General features: G+C 40.1%; 1 protein-coding gene across 3 annotated transcripts in view; it reads left to right on the top strand.

Moving 5' to 3' along the window:
• CAB39L (calcium binding protein 39 like) overlaps positions 1 to 16,913 on the top strand; it is a 61,344-nt gene that overhangs the window by 1,288 nt on the left and 43,143 nt on the right. Inside the window, exons 2-3 of one of the 3 annotated variants that reach the window (XM_083855135.1) lie at positions 136 to 262; positions 16,662 to 16,891. The gene's annotated coding sequence lies outside the window, so the exon portion shown is untranslated. Of the gene's footprint in view, positions 1 to 135; positions 263 to 16,332; positions 16,438 to 16,459; positions 16,477 to 16,661; positions 16,892 to 16,913 lie in introns of those variants that run through there. The other 2 variants (XM_083855136.1, XM_083855137.1) reach the window with 2 other exon arrangements.

Genomic DNA, 16,913 nt, shown 5'->3' with positions numbered 1-16,913 from the left:
TTTTTGGCACTTTTGAAACATGTCTGAGTTTCCTGCATTTTGCTTTTAGCTTGGAGCCGTAAGATAGGCTTTCTGCAACATAGCAGCAAATTCTGCCAGTGAACCAGTAAGCTCAGTTCTTCCCAAACTTGTTAGGTGGCAGAAGCTGACAAGCAATGCAGATCTGACATCCCAGCAACCTGCCTGCAGCTCTCCTCCAGCAGCAGTGTGAGCTTCCTGGGGCTCTGCAGTCTGCACCTGGACTGGCTACCTGTACCCAGAGGTGAGAGCAGCACTGCCATGTGCCTGCACGTTTGCTGGCACCTTTGTTGGGGTGACAGCAAAAGGTCTGACTGTCCTGGTGAATGGGATGTTGAGTGAGTTGCTGAATTAAGCTTTCATTACATAGTTCTGCTCGTATGTAGAGAGTTAAAATGGAAAATTGCATAGACAGGCAGAGTGCAAGGAGCTTCTTGGAGTGGGAGGAGGTCCCAAAAAACTTCATCTGGTCTCAAAGGAATTAATCTAGTTCTCTTCTGAAGGGATGTTTTGTAAATCTTGAATGCAGTGCGGATTTGGGTTGTTCCTCATATGACCGGATAGACTTGGGTGAGGTAGAGACACACCAGTCAAACTCCAGCTAACAGCAAAGCAGTCAAAGCCACAGACTTTGAAAAGCCATGGGCATTCAGAAATCTTTTTTTTTTTTTTTTTTTTTTTTTTTTTTTTTTTTTTTCATTCTGAAAGATCTTTTTGTTCTTTTCTGGTGGGCTTGGCACTTTGTTTTCTTGATTCTTCTTAAAGTATCATTGCGTCCATTGAATACTTCTGCCAGCTCGTGCTCTGTCACATCCTCCTGGTTTTCCTTGGTGATTTAACTTGCTCTCTTACTCCCTTGCTCCACTCCTTGCAGTGAGTGTCTTCATTTCATTCTTTCAAAATGTAACTTTAACATAATCTTCTCTTTTATTACATCGATTATTAGTTTGTGTGGTTTGTATGTAGTCTCTTGTTATTCACACATCTGTCTTCAGTGAGGTGACACAACAGAGAACAGGCAATTCTATGCAGATCACAGATCATTCCTATTTTACAAATTGGTTGCCAACCAAATAGTTTTAGTGATGCAGCCTTTGGTTTATCTTAGAAATTTTGCTGTAACACATCATTATCTATTGAAGACACAGGCTAATATTCCCTGTAGATCTGTTGCTCACTAATTGGACTCATCTCAGACTATTTACAGGCCCTCAGTACGTTTTGTTACTATGTTTTGTAATCCTTTTGCTATAGTAGATACAGTAGAAAGTTATTCAGATATTATTTGTTTCCAGGTATTAAATGAAAGAAAGGGAAGATTATGGGTCTCTGAGAAGCCTGTAAATTAATTTTGTTCTACCTCTGGTGTAAGCATGTTTGCATTCTTGGCAACTGAAAGTCCAACAAATTGTCTGTTTGAGAAGTGGAGATTCTAAAATCATAGGCTGTTATAGTCCTAAGGGAATCTTAAAACACAGGCAGAGACTGGCTAGGAAAAGGAAAGGAAAAATTTGTGTCACTGTTTTAACAATAGACTTCTTTCATGTGGAGGACCTAGATGTCTGTTAATTACTAACTGGCTTGAGGGTTTTGGAATCTGGCCCAATATGCTGAAACTCTTAACCATCCACTGGCTGGCATTTTCTTCAAGCTCTGCATTTGGAAACTGGTAATACAATGGATTTCATCTTTCCTGACTGTTTACGTAGTAGAGACGTTTTAAGTTTCAGCCGTATTTCTGTCTTACAGTCTCGGTGTTCATTGCCAGCAAAGATTCCAGGCAGCTGCGTGAGCACAGAAACCAAGGACTGGTTGGGATATTAGATAATGTGGAACCAAGTTGAGCAGCATGTGCTGCCTTTGCTGTGGCACAGCCCCACCACACTGATTAAGACCTAAAACTCTGCCCTCTAATTTTGGGTGACGTGAATGAATTAACAAGATCTGAAAGCCTGTGATTACAAGTGCATTTGAAAGGGCCTGGGATCTCTGGAAACCAGGCAGTAGATGTATATGATGAAAGGAATCCAAAATAAATGGATGCCTAAACCCCTTTTTATCTTCATTTTTCATGTATACAGCAGTATATTTATCTGAAATAAATTTTCACTGATACTTTCTGAAGTAAGGCTTGTGGTTGTAAAGCATTCTGACCCTTTTCATGGCTCTTTGTGGGTTTGCCTGAAGGGTAAAATATGCACACAAACTATTTTCATTAAATGAACACGTTAAGCAATCTGCAAGAATTAATGAATTTGTGGTGTTCCCACTCTGAAGAGATAATCTGTGGGGACCCCTACAACTTCATTCTGACTTGTCTTTTAACTTTTCAATCCAAGTGTGGAGGCAGCTGCCCTTGTGGTGCTGGCTGATAGGTTGATGGGCTGATGCTGGTCTTAGTAACTGCTGTGCCAAGGCCAGAGAGGTAGTGCCTGGTGTAGAATTGGACTTGAACTAATAAAAGCCATCAAAAGGAGGCATAGGAAAACAACCTGAAGTCATTATTGTGTGTGGTGAAATAACCACTTTCAAATAAAACTGAAACCTGTAAGGTTTCTAATGTACTAAAGGGAATTTGACTAAAACCTTAGAAAACAGGGTAGATCCATGTTGTGGTGTGGAGGCTCAACAATAGAGCTCTTCATAAGAATATTCTGACTAAACAGTCCTTAGTCACAGCTTCCTGTGGAGAAATCAATTTAGTTGAAGAAAATTATAATTTTTTAGTTGATTTTTTTCCTCGATCCAGTTCAATGTACTGCATCAGCACTTGGTTTGACTTAACTTGGTAGAGGTGTGGAACCAGCAGTAACGTGTGAAAAACAGGAGGGGCAAGAATGGAAGAGAGTATTGTCATATTAATTTTTTTTTTTTTAATTTGGGTTTGTTTATAAGCATTTTGAAGGGTTAGGGAAGCCACAGTCCCCTCAATGTTTAAAATTGACACTGTCAAAGAAAGAAACAGTCCAGATGTCCCTGTGCTTCTTGTGCTTCCCTGTTCCTTTGCGGCATTACTCAGGGGACTGGTTGGGGTTAAAAAAAAAATGGAACAACAAAAAACTCCAAGCAAACAAAAATCCCCCCCAAATAACAAAACAAACAAACAAAACCAAACAAAACCCCCCAAACAAAAAAAAAACCCCTCCCCCCCCCCAAAAAAAAACCAACAAAAAAACCCACAAACAAACAAAAAAAAACCAAACCCAAACCAACAAAAAACTGAAAAACCCAACTAACCAAAAAACCTAAACAAAAACAAACAAACAAGGCAAACCCACAAAAACTTATTTGGCTCAGCTATATTTATCTGAATAACTTTTCCCATCTAATTTGCTGTAGAGCCACTTGGTATTTGTGCTTTTCTCATGGAATTGGAGGTGGCTTGGGTGCAAAATGAGCATCTGGAAATCAATGGATTGCTTTCAAATTTTATTGTTGGTGTAATTTATCTCAGTTTAAAGTGTTTGAGCCAACTAATTCTATAGTATAAGCAAAGTGATGGTATGAGCAGAATATTTACCATATCTAGGTTATTTTAGATGGTCTTATCACACAGTAGAGCCTGGACTTCTCTGTGTTCTCAATTGTGCTGGATCAAAATCCCCTCCTGCCTTTTTACAGACAGTGGAGACAAATGGGTTTCCTCTCATGAGTGCTCGCCTTTAACTTTGTTATTACCTTTTTTCCCCTGTAAAATTCTCAAATGACCAAAGAAGCTGTGTTGTAAATACAATGAACCAAATACAATGAATCAAAGATGCTGTGATGAAAATATGTTTAACATTCTTTCACTAAGTGAACTGTGGGCCCAAATCTTTGTAACTCTTTCTTCTTAAGAAAAAAAAAGCATTTTTTCTTAAGAAATGTTACCAGAGTGACTCCAGTGTATGAATTTGGCATTCCTCTCACAGAAGTGGATGCATATGCTTTTTGTAACAAAGTAATCACAAGTTAGATTAATTACATTCAGGCTGGCATAAAAAAAAAAAAAAAAGCTTTGATAAGATTAAATGGATTAAATGCTTCTAGACATATAAAAGTGCATTAAAAAACAAGCCCACCAAACACTGCTGTGTATCACAGTGAAATGTGTGGAACTGGTTTCTGTCAAGTTTGTGATGAACCAGTTACTTGAGAAGTCGTTTGGTAGCATAATTTGCTTTCACATAGAGTGAAGGATCATTTTTAAGAATGAAATTATTTTGTTAACAAATTTGTAGCAAGGTGTTACAACCCTTGTATTAACAGATTAAGATGTGTGGTTGCAACCTGGGTGTAGAAATCAGCAAAAAGGGACAGGATTTTTTTAAAAACTGTTTTTGCTCCCACATATTGTAGAAATATTTTAAAATTGTATTCCCCCCCCCCAAGAAAATGTTCATGACTGGATGGATTTTTTTTTCTTTCCATATTGATAGAGGTAGTTCCAAAAATTTCACACAATTTACATTTAGTAAGTTCCCCACACTTCTCACTTCTCCAAAAGCTGCACTTTTAGGGGAGATAAAAGGGGTTTGGTTTTTTCTGACTGTTAAATTTTCGTGGTGCCCAGCAGGCTGATGCACCTCCCTCTGCAGTCATGTCATTCCTAGAACTGATGGAAGGGAGTTGATGGCAGTAAGGGCTAGAATTCTCATTTTGACAGCAATGTGTCCTTAGAGCAACTTGATAAATTGTGAAACAACATTTTAAAAATATTTTACAGCATGAGTTAAAAACACCCCTTCTGATATCACAGTAATATTTGTACCTTGTTTTTCCTGCTGCAAGGGTCAGTAATTAAGATAGAAGAAAGTATTGCTGCATAACTGGATTTTGAAATGTGGGGACAGTTGTGTGACAGCCATCGGATCTTTGGGCAGTCTTTCTCAAAGATCCTGTGTCAGTGTGGCCCAAAGGCACTTGTACAAATTTATGCATGCAAATTTATTGCAGCAAAAATACAGTTTGTTTGCTCTTAAGTGTGGGAAGAAAGTTGTATGCGGCTTTTTAAGTCAAGGCACTGGAGACCTCTGAATACGGAGAGATTAATATTATGTGGGAAAGGTTCACTTCCAGCAGCTGTAGTGTCCTGAGCATTCAGCTCTTTGTTTTGCCTATTTTCATATGTCAGCAGGGAGGCACGGCTGTGTCAGCTTTCCCTCTTCAAGTGTACCTCTTAATTGTGTACTCTCACTTTCTGCAGTTCACTGGCAGTCAGACTGCTCTCTTTCAATCCTTCAAACAATTATTTTGGACTACCAGTTCATGGTGGTTGTTCACCACCTGTTACTTTTGGCTACAAGAGAAGCTGTCTGCAATATATGATTTATTTGTTGTTAGAGGTAAGGACCAAATTGAACCATATAAGGTGCAGGACTGCATGCTGGTTGTAGTCCTCTGTTAGGGCAAATATTGTGTATATCTTATAATCCCTGAGAAAACTCTGTGGAGGGTGGGGTAATTTTTTTTTAACGTATTAGTTTAAATAAGCAAGCCAAATAAGGCTGAACCTTCTAAATAAAAGCTTATTACTTAGCAATTGTGTTGACCATTGGTCCTACTTCTTACCTGCAGGCCATTAATAGGTCTTGTCTTTTACAATCCTTTACCTGGATTGTAATCCATGTTTAGGTCTGTAGCTGCTTGCAACATCTGTACCACTCTGTTTGCAAGGATTACACACAGCCTGGGCAAAATATGGAAGTAAAAGATGAAGTGCTTTACGTTGAAGGCAGTTTAAATGAGGACAGGTTTGAATGTACCATGAGGTCAATCTGGCTTGATGGTCTTTAGGTTGTGTGTTGTTTGGGAAAGTTTTTCCCTTCAAGAAAGCAACATTAGTGTGAGGAGGTACACTCCCCTACAATTCTTCCATGTGCCTCCCTTATGTCAGGGAAGGGAAGATGCTAGCAGATTTGCTGAGATATCCTTATGCTATTCTGGTTTCTTGGGCAGCAGTTAAATGCTAGTTAAAAATGCACAGAGATGTTATCCATTCTTTTTCCTCCCTTGATGAACTTCCTCCACGCTGTAAACTAAGTGTCTCCTCACCAGGGTTCCGAAGGTCTCAGCACAGGTCATTATCAGGCCATGGGAGAGGACTGCTGCAAAAACTTGAGGGACTCAGCAGATCTCTGTGCAATGTGATGGGATGTGCTGCTACATCACCGATCCTCTTCCAGCCCTGCCTACAGGAATGCCTCCCAAAGCTGGGGGGTGCCTGAGGATGTGGGAACACATGGCTGTCTGGAATAGATACAAATATAAAAAGAGGGTTTCAGCAAAGGGAGGGTCACGTCTTGATTTAGAAATGGTTCCAGGGCAGCAGCCAATATCTATAGAAATAAGTACAATTAAGTTTTATAAAAATGATTACAGAAAATTCACTTGATTTTATTTGGGATTTATACTGGGAGCAAAAAGAACAGTGACATTTTTCTGATGGCTGTGCTAAAGTTGTCAACAATGATGAAAATACAGAACTGTTCCATGTTTCTGTAGTGAGAACAAAGATGAATATTACAAATAATCACATAACTGTGAACAAATCCATCATATTCCAGCAGTAAATAAAGACTGAAAGAACACTTTTCAAAATTCATGGAGATAGATTTTATTTTTTTTTGTCTAATGTAAAACTCCAAAATTTTAAGGATTGTCATGCAGCAAAGTATTCAACATGATTAATAGAAAACATATTATAAAATGTCTCATATTTCTATTAGATTATGGGTTTGATGTATTCTGGCAAAATAATTCAATCTTGAAAATATTACTGTCAATAAGAATATTTAAATTGATATATAATTTTTTGATATTCAGTCATTGGATGTTTGTTTGCAAAAAAAAAAAAAAAAAAAAAAGAAATAAATCCCCAAATGAGCACACAGTTGAAAGAAAATGCACAATCCTTTCTGACAGTTTTATCTAGGCCACGCAGGGTAGAAAGATGACAAATAATGGCATAGCCTCATGTATTTGATTGAATCAAAGAGCCTGTTGGCTGACTCTTTTGAAAGATGGACTCAAAGCTTTGCAAAGTTAATTACCATGGGAAGAGGCTGGATATGCCTTAAAAGATGAGGAGCAATATCTGAAAATACTTCAAGGTGTCAAGACTCATGGACAACAGGCAGTGGACAAGACAATCCCTGTAGATGAGTGGTAGCCAAGAGATGACAGGAGTTGAGTACACTGAGTGCAGAGTGGGAGATTTCTTTAGTATTAATGACCTCATTTCTGTAAAACAATCAGGTTTTATGGGTTATCTTCAAGACATTTTTAAATTGAAGTCAGTTCTGTTATAGGTGTTGGAAAACTGTATCTGTACACTTAATGTAGATGGTGATGAAGAAGTAAATTCTGAGTTCGAAGTGTTTTGATCACATATTTATGCATGAATAAAATGGAGAGCCTTCAAAGAGCTCATTTGCAAACACGAATCGCACTGGCAGGGAGCAGAAAGTAAAACAGAATATGAATTTGCAGAAAAGAAAAAAAACCCAAACACTGAAAGTGGTAACCAATTAACTGTTGCACTATGTTATTAGTGGACTTCACAGATTCTCCAGCACTTGAAATTAGTGTCAAGATAAAAAAGCTTTTAAAAAGCTCCTCTTGTTCAAGAAGCTGTTAAGCTTCCAGGAACCCAAGTAAATCTTTGAATATTTAGAACTCCTTTGTTGGTAGTAACAACATTCATTTATTGTTTTGAGAAGAACAAAAAGATCTATTTCAAACTTATTGTAAATTCAAATAAGGTCTTATTCTGTAAGTGTAGGAATCATATAGAACATGTCCTTAGTTTTGAAAGAAAAGCCAGTCTGTGTAAACTGTCACAGAGGACAGAGTCATACTACTTGTTACTTTTGAACTTCTGTGTCATCTGTTTTTAGGTTTTTTTAAAATGGAAAATCATAAAAATAGGTGATGTGGTTGTTGGGTTAAATGACAAGGTATTAAATAGCTTATGTTCACATCTTTGGTTACCTGGCTGCTGTGCAGCTCTCTGGATACAGGCCTTTGTGTGCTGAAATGTTTCAATGGAAGTTCTTGTGCTCGTGAAAGTAATTTCATCCCATGATGACAGCTAGGAGAGACTGTCTTGCTGTGGTCATGGAAAGTTGAACTGATACGACCCTTGCTGGGTGACCTTCTCACGGGATTCTGCCTGGTCCCAGAAAACAAGCCATTTCTTTTCAGTGGTACTTGGGTGGAAACTCCAAAATTTGCAACAATGCCAGACATAATTTTGTGTCCTCATGAGCACTGCAGTTCAGAATGAAACAGTTTTGAGATATTTGTCTCTGAATTCTGCCATTGGGTCTTCAGGTCTCATAAATTCAAGGGGCTGCATGCATATATATTAGAAAATACATTCTGGAGGTGATCATGCTCAGATAGCATCTAGCTAAAAATATTATTTGTTTGCAAAGATGGTGGATAACTTCTCATGTCTGGACTGATATGTCTTGAGACTATTTTTTCATTTGAGATGTGTACACCTTACTTATTTCAGCGTTAAACATGACTTTTGTAAGTGGACAGTAGCAGTCTTTTACTCTTCAGAGGTCTAGATCTTGATGGCAGATAAAGTTATTTTGTGAATGCACACTGTAAAAGCACACACAGGGAAGAAAATTATCAGTTGCTTCCATGGGAAGGGAACAGGTATGTGAGCAACCATTAGCATGAGAAAACTGATTTCTGAAACTATTTTTAGAGAGTGTGGCAAAGTTTGTGAGTATAGATCTGTGAGCTGTGTGATATTGAAGCTGTCAGATTTCATTAGATGTCTCGAGGAATGATGTTTGCCAAAAAGATTTCCATGAGCATATTTGACCTATTACAACCTATATCTCTAGAGCTTGCCATTTATGTCATCTGGCAAATGGTTTTCTTCCAGATATCCAGAGCCTGTCAGGGATCTCCACTGTTGAGGCTACACAGAAATGGAATTGAATCAAAGCACACCCAGGTGCCAGAGGTGCTCTCTCCCTCCAAAACAGAAGTTGTCCTGAAGATGAACACACTGCTCATGTTGATCCTTGTTCAGGACAGACTTGGCTAAAAAATGCCAGTGTGCAGCATGCCTGCTGCCATTTTAGGACTTCAAGGCATGGCCCTGGTCTATTAATTAAAACAAAAGGAACTCAGCCCTTAATTGGACACGTTGTAGTTTTATGTGTCTGACAGCATAATTCATTTGTAATATGAGTTGTTAGGCAACATGGATGAGGAGAACAGCACGTGGCTTTTCAGTAGTGTGGGAATGTGCATGGATAGGTTTTCCCCACTGGGAAGTAACAATATTGGGCTTCAAAGACTATCCTACACATTAATTTGCTCAATATCGTCAACTTTTGCCTAGACTGGACTACAGAGGTCTTTAGGAAGGCACTAGAGGCTCCTTCCTGGGGCCAGAAAAATATGTTACTAAAATCTGAAATAGGGGCTTCTTGACAACAGGGACTGTTCACCACCTAACAGGAAGATAACATTAAAATCATGGTAAAATACTTACTGTGGGACAGAAAAGTGTAAACACCTTGTGTTTCATTGACTGGCCATGTATCTGTCACATGAAAGCAAATATGTTTGCAATCTGACAAGTGATGAATATACTTAATTGTTTGTCAGGAGGAATGACTTTGGGGTACTTGTGAAGAAAATCTCTCCTCGTGCAACTTCAGCTTGATGAGTTCTCAAGGTTCCCAGTCCTTTTCCAATATGTTAAATTAATGTTGTTGCAAGACAAAACCAGTAAAGAGCAAAATGTGAGAAGTTGTGAGTTCTCTTTCTTCAGGGAAACAGTGTTGGCCACCAGAGATTTTCTTGTGTGATTTTAGGCAAGTCAGTTTAGGGCAACACTTGTTTAAGTATACCAGCCATTTTTCAAGAATTATAGTAATACTTGGGTTTCATTATTTGACACCGAGGAAAAAAAACCCACTGTAATTCTACATCTGAAAGCAGCAGTTTAGACTTTTAGCCTAATATTCTGGTTTTGTTTCGACTGTTCTGCTTTAGTAGGATTCTTAACCTGCATGAGAAGAGACTCGGAAGTTTGTTGTGTCTGTGGGCACGGTCTCTGGAGACCTGCATCACACAAACTGCAGGACTGTTATCCCAGTCTGCAGGAAAAGGACACAAGTAAGCTGAGTACTGCCTGCTGTGTTTGTTTGGGTTCCATCACTGTAGTGTCAAAGCACCTTATGGTTTTGAATGCATAAATTTTCCAATGGGAAGACTAAGTGGCTTTTCCAAGATCACATAGTGTGACAAAAATAGGAACTGACAATCCTTAGGTCTGAACTCATCTTCTTCATGGGTATAACACCATGCCTCTATATGGAACTTTCTGATAGTACTTGTTCCCTTGTCTAGGGGTGACCACCTGAAAAATATAATTGTTCTGCAGGTAAACCCTGGCTTTGCTGCTCTGAAGAAGGAACTAACTGGAATGCAATAAATTGATGCTGGAGCTTGTCTTGTTTGATCCCTCATCTACAGGAAATAGCAGTCTGACTTGGCTGCTCAGTTTTGACAGTCAGAAGCAATTTTAAGCAATGTGTTGTATCTGAGTATAGCAGAAGGGATTTAAGAGTCCCCCTAGAAGGCGAATTGTGCCTCTTAGGGTTCTTTAAAGTGAAAGGTGTGTAGCTCTTCATCACAGTGATTTTGGATGATGCTCGAGGAAACCTCAAAGGTGCTAAGTGCCAGAAGCAGAAGAGGAGTACAGGAGTTCTTCCTCTGGTATATGTTTCTTTTTCTACTTTGCTCTTGGTGTCAGCCCCTCTTAGAGATAAGATTTAATGGATCTTTTCTGGTCCAAAAGACAATTCCTATCTCCTGATTTTCTTTAACAGTACATTTTAGAGTGCACACGTTTGGGTGTTTGCTTGGTGCCATCTCAGTTTCCTCATACTAAATTGGGTGTTACAGTGAGTGCCTCATTGGAGCATTTAACTTGTGTTTTAAATTTAACTTAATTTTGTTTGTCTGCAAGTCACCTTGAAAATATCTGATGAAGCTTCTGTAGTAGTGGTCAGTAGAGGAAAAGTCTTAAATAGCAAACTGCCTTCCAGCTTTTCAGACACAGCCACACGCTGTGTATCAAGAAATTACAGGCATCAAAGGGCCCAAATGTTGATCTGCCCAACATTTTCACTGCATATCACCGTTGCTGAGGTGAATATGCAGTAATACAGCTTTCAGCTTCAAGCACTTCTAGGAAGTTTAAAGTTCTGCTTAGGGGTGCTTTGTTGCCTTTGACCTGCAAGGAAGTTGTAGGGAATATTTATTGGGGTTTTTGCATTAGTGAGTCTGGTGGAAGGGGATATCTTAACCTGCAGTACCCTGTGCTGCCTATCATTAAGAAAAGTGCTTGGTGAAGTTATGTGGAGACAAGTAACTAAATTCAGTACTTTCAAGAAGATTAAACACTATTAATACTGTTTGACTGTTTTGGAAATGGGAGATCGCAGATAAATGCTTTTATACACTTGAAAGAATTTTTCAATTCCGTGAGGAAAAGCAGTTTTTTAGTGTGCTGCAATGGAAACCTCAAGACTGGCACACATTTTGGGTCTTCAGCAAAGCTTTTTGTTGCACCTCTTGAAATGGTCTTTCTCTTCCCATTTTTAATTCTGTAAATGGACCTTAAAGAAAAAAAGAAACATAGCCACTAAGGTGGTTGAATGTACAGAACTGGGATAAAAAGCCGTTTGGAGAGGTGAAAGCTTTAATTATTTTAAAAATACCTGCTTGTGTTTTCTGGCAGTCACTGATTTTGGGGGGATAGTTTCTGTTTGCACGATCTGCAGGTAAAATCATGACGTTGTCGTGAGTTTACTGTTTCTCCACTCATAAAAGTGGGAGTGCAGGTATGGTTCTTATTTGTGTTTTGTGTTGGGATACAGTAGATAAAGGGCACAATTAACATTTTATAAGTGACTTTAGGGTAGACATAAAATTTTAATATGCTATATTTTTCAGCTGTTGGGCTGTAGTAACCTTCTGTTTAGACACAATTCACTTGGGAGTGGGAATGCTCAAGGAAAGGGATTAATTTTAATTGACTTTCTTTAATGATGGAGCTGGATGCCTTTCAAATGAGTAAACTTTTAAATACACTGGCCTGTACATAGAGTATTAATACACAAAAGTTTCTGGTAGAAAAGCCAATGTCAGTGCTTGACTTCTGGAGTGATTGACACATGAATAACATATTCAGTAAAAAAAACCATGAGCAGTTTGTAAGAGCTATTGCAGATCTTAAACCCCCCCCAAACCCCAACTAAATTAAACATCATCTTAGCAACTGTATTTGCATTAAATAAATCAGGAAGGAAAAGGCCGTATGTTCTTAAAAGCACTAGAGGGAGCTAGGAGGAAGAAAAGGGGAAAATAATCATTGAAGACATGTCTGCATTTTTAGGAGTAGCTTATATAAAGCATCCATTTAAATCCTTCCACTAACTTCAGCTAAAATGCAGCTACAGGTCAGCCACTGCATCTTGCTGCCCTCTGTTTTCCACACTTCACTGAAGAAATTTCCATTTTCTAGTCCCGAGAGAGGCCAGAGGCTTTGCTGCTTTTTACATGGCTGTAGGGAAAACCAGCTGCCTCCATAGACTGTACCTCTTTTTTTGCCTTATTTTGTATTTGGATGAGCAGCCAAATAATAATTTGCCTTTTGATGCTGGTAGCTGTTTTGGGGACTGATATACAGGCTCAGTTCCAAGCTTGTCTCCCTCTGAGATCATATGGAAAGAAAGTGTGAGTGTTGTATGTCTGTATGTGGAATCTACTCGATGAAGAAGAATTTATTTGCATTAATCTGAAGTGGCCACATTGCTCCTTGCAGGGATCTGAAGAAATTGAGTATCTGTGAACTTGCAGAATAGCACAGAAGTACAAAGTTACTGTAAAGCATCTCATTTTATGAGGTTTTAGAAGTGTTGTTGGGCACTGTTTATATTGCTCTGCTGTAAAGCTAAATGCTTTGAGTTAAAGTGTAACAGCTTTACGATGTAGATTATATAAATTACTTGGTTTTAGTTTCCCTCCACCCCAATAAACTGCCAAAATGTTGATATCTTGGGATTTGTAAGAATAGCATGAAATTCTGCGAGGGTGTTCTTTAGTTTTCAGGTTTTGGAGGGTGGGAGAATCTTTTTAGTATGCTAAAGCTTCTCTTCTTAATATTCAGCATTACACAACTAAACCTGTTGCTGTGGAGAACTGAATTTTGATGGCCTGGGGCATTGAGCAATTTGGGGGGAAGGAAGGATGTTGTTGTTGTTATTATTATTAGAGGCTGCTTAGGGCTTTGGAATGCTGGAAGTAATCTCAGAGGAGGTAGACAGACTGGAAGTGGATGATTAAATAAGCAGAATTAATATATATATGCCGTGTGTTTATCATCTGCTGCTGTAATTTATTGCAATTTCACTCATTGTTGAAGTTCCCTAATTTCTCTTTTCCACATTAGAAAATAATTGTAAAGGGCAAGAAAAATCAACTGAGGTTTTCTTCCTTTGTTCTTTGTTAGATGGAATGATTTTAAGTTATGAAAACAAGGACAAACATTTCTCAAAAGTACTTTAACCATGCCTTAGCCCGAGGACTCTGCTCTCTTTAAAGGAAACAAATATAATTAAATATGTGGAAGCTGGAGTACTTTACCAGTGCAGAGATTTTTTTTTTTTGCATGTACTTTGAGACTGCAATGATTTTTTGTCTATTTATTATTACATCATTCTAGATTTTAGATGGCTACAAATTAAGAATTGAAGAAGACATTTTTGGAAATATTTAATAACCTCTTGATTACAAAAAACCCCAACAAACAGATAAGAGCACCAAGTAATTATGGCTTAATTCCTATTGAATGGTTTGAGGCCTTTTCCTGTCATCTGAGAATTAACTACTTAAGATGAAACAGAGTATTGGAATAGCAGAGAATCTTTTTTCCCCTGCCCCTGTAGCTACCTTGCTTTGCACAGTTTCTTCTTCTGCCATACAGGGATGGAGGCAGGTGGGTTTCTTCCTCTTCCACTATGTATAAGGCTCCTATTAAAGCCCTAAAATACTTCCTCAGGTAGAAGATGGGCAAAGTTGAACTGTAATTGAGTGCAAATTCAATTTATTGAATTTCCTCTGGATGAGGAAAAGAGGTATATTAAGTCTGAAACAGGATTGTTACTTGGAGATAAATTTCCTATACTTCCGAAGGGCCGGGATACTCAGAATGGTCTGCAAATACTTTATGGAGTATTTGTGATACACAAATTATCCCCACTGGGGCCCCTTATGTGCAACTAAAACAGTTTTTTTGTGATATTTCAAACTTTTTTTGTGGTAGTTCGATTTCAGGGTAGCACCTACCACTGTTGAACTCCATGGTACAACAAAAAGTTGGGGTTTTACCTGTTGAAGTGATAGTGGATTTAGAATAGAAAAGATATATTTTCTCTTGAGACAGGTAGGAGGAAAAAAAAAAAAGTTTTTCTCTTAAAAACACACAGTGGAAGCAGTGATGTACTTCGATTGTTGTGTTGCCTTAGAAAACGCCGGTACCTTGAGAAGTAGCCCAAGGGCAGAGCATTTATCATTTGACTTTCACTGTTTACCCAAAGGCCGAGGTGTCTGATAAAAAAAGAAAGGGCCAACGCCAGAGTGGCTGTAAGGTACCACAAGGCCCAGCACCCCTTCCCTCTCCCCACCCAGCTGCGACAGAGCAGAGCACCCACAAAAAGGTGCCCAGTGCCAGTTTTTCTCCCCAAGTCCTTCAAGCTATGACACATCTGTGCAGATTGTTTATGTGCCTCCTAAGCTTTGTGGAGAAGGAGGCTGCCTCAAAGAGTGGCTCATCCTGTTCAGAGCTTGGTATCCAGTGCCCTTTGCTGAGCCTCTCTCTGGAGGTGGCCTGAAGAGGAAACCTGGTCAATGGTGGCTAATGTGAAGCCTTTAATTCAGTGCTGGAAGAATATTTCACAAGCGTTTTGGAGCAGAAATTGCCACTTGGTGTCACTTGTTGCAGTGTTTTCTGGCGCAGCAGGAGCAGCACTAATTAATGTCTGTTCCCAGTGCTGTTCAGGGCAGTCCAAAAACACAGGGCTGCAGGATCTTGATGATCTGTCAGGGAATGTGTGAGCAGAAATGGTGGTGTGCTTTAGAGGTAAGTTGAGAGTACGAATCTGCTGATTTAAGGTTGGCTTGGTACATCCTGTGTAAAGGCAGGAGCAAATGCAGGGAGATTAAGGGAGCAGGAATGGCTCCTGCCTCTCTGAGCCCAGGAGGGACAGGTGAGTGGCTCTTCAACGTGAGGATTTGGGATACTCCTGAGTGCTTCAGTTCAGAGCTGGCATTGCAACCAAAAGCTGGTAGCCCTTTAAAAGGTGTCTGTTTCATCTGTATTCCTCAGAAATGAGGCTTCTCATGCATTTTGGCTGCCTTTATTGTAGGGCTGTGAATAGCTACTGCAGGTGAGCCTTAAACCAAGATCTGATGCAACTGAAGTGCTGCTAACTCCCCAAGCAAATGTAGCATACCAAATTATTTTTAATAATGTAGGACTTTGGCTAGGCTATACCCTGAGGAAGAAGCGATGGGAGATAAAGTTTTTCCCCCAAGCTGGAGAGCTTGGCAGAAAGACATGCTGGGCACACATCCCTGCTGGGACTCGGCCAAGATCCAGATGAGGATACATTTCAAATCCCACCTTGTAGTGCCCATAATAAAGCATCCTTCTTTCCCTGCTCTCAACAGCTGGGGGCAGAGAGGACAGCACTTGCCATTCCCTTTGGGAGAGAGGAAAGTGAAGCACTAAAAATTCCTTTAATTACATTTTGCTGTATTTGAATGCTTGATAATAGCTGGTAGTACTTGTTTCAGAACACTTTATGATTTTTTTTCCCCATCACATTAGCCTTTGAAAAAATATTTTGGGCTAATGTTTTTCTTTGTCAGGATTTAAATTTTGCTCAGAGTATACTGCAGGTCAGGGGAGGTTTTATGCCCTCAAGTGTTATTGTGCAAAAGTATATGGATCTTTGTGTAATAATATATAGTCGGGCAGGAAGCAGCTTAACTTCAGCTTTTCTGGACAGGACTTTGCTGAAAGATGTGGTGCGTGAGCATGTTGATTTTATTATTATCTTGTAACAACAACCCGCTGTTGGGCTCCCTTATTTGCATTCCTAGCAGGACGGCAAGGTGAATAATTTAATTCCAGCAGCCTACGCCATGTGATGGTGCGAGGAGCCGTCAGCGATGCCTCCCCGTGCACCGACAGACTTCGGAGAGCAATGGAAACTTACAGAAGTGATGCGAAATTGTCGCATGTCCTCCCTTAACCCTGGGGAAATCTCTCGGCGGAGTGATCGCTTCATCCTTTGCTTTTCCACGTGTTCCTCTGACGTGGAGTTTGGGGTGTGTGTGTGTGTGTGAGAGAGCCTGTGAGCAAGACGAGTGAGGGAGTGGGAAGCGGGGAGGGCAGTGGGGGAAAACGCACAGCCAGGCACACACAGGGCTGGTCGGAGCAGGAACAGCGCGGAGCCGGGAGTGCAGCCTCAGGCAGCGGGGAGTGGAAATTTACAGCTGCTTGTGAGCGCCTGTGCATGTCCAAGTGATCCTTTCTGCTCACGCTTTTCCAGAGGCCGGCGGTCGCTGGGCAGGAGAAGAGCGGGAGGCCGGATCGCGGGATCCCTGGTCTCTTGCCACTTGTCGGTGGCCGGCGGGGGGAATACAGCGGAATTGGATGGAAGAGCAGTGAAGGAAGGCGGCTGCCGGCGGCGCGGGCTGCGGGGAGGCGGCAGAGCTGTCTTCAGCACCTGGCCATGGGGCTGCGCCGGGCCGCCTAGGAGCCCCCACCTCTCCTCTCGCAGTAAGTGTCAGCCCAGGTGATG

Source organism: Zosterops lateralis, assembly GCF_965231275.1.
Source record: "Zosterops lateralis genome assembly, chromosome: 2".
Classification (NCBI taxonomy): domain Eukaryota; kingdom Metazoa; phylum Chordata; class Aves; order Passeriformes; family Zosteropidae; genus Zosterops; species Zosterops lateralis.
The sequence above is the reverse complement of the archived record's forward strand: the minus strand, read 5'-3'. Positions and strand labels throughout refer to the sequence as shown.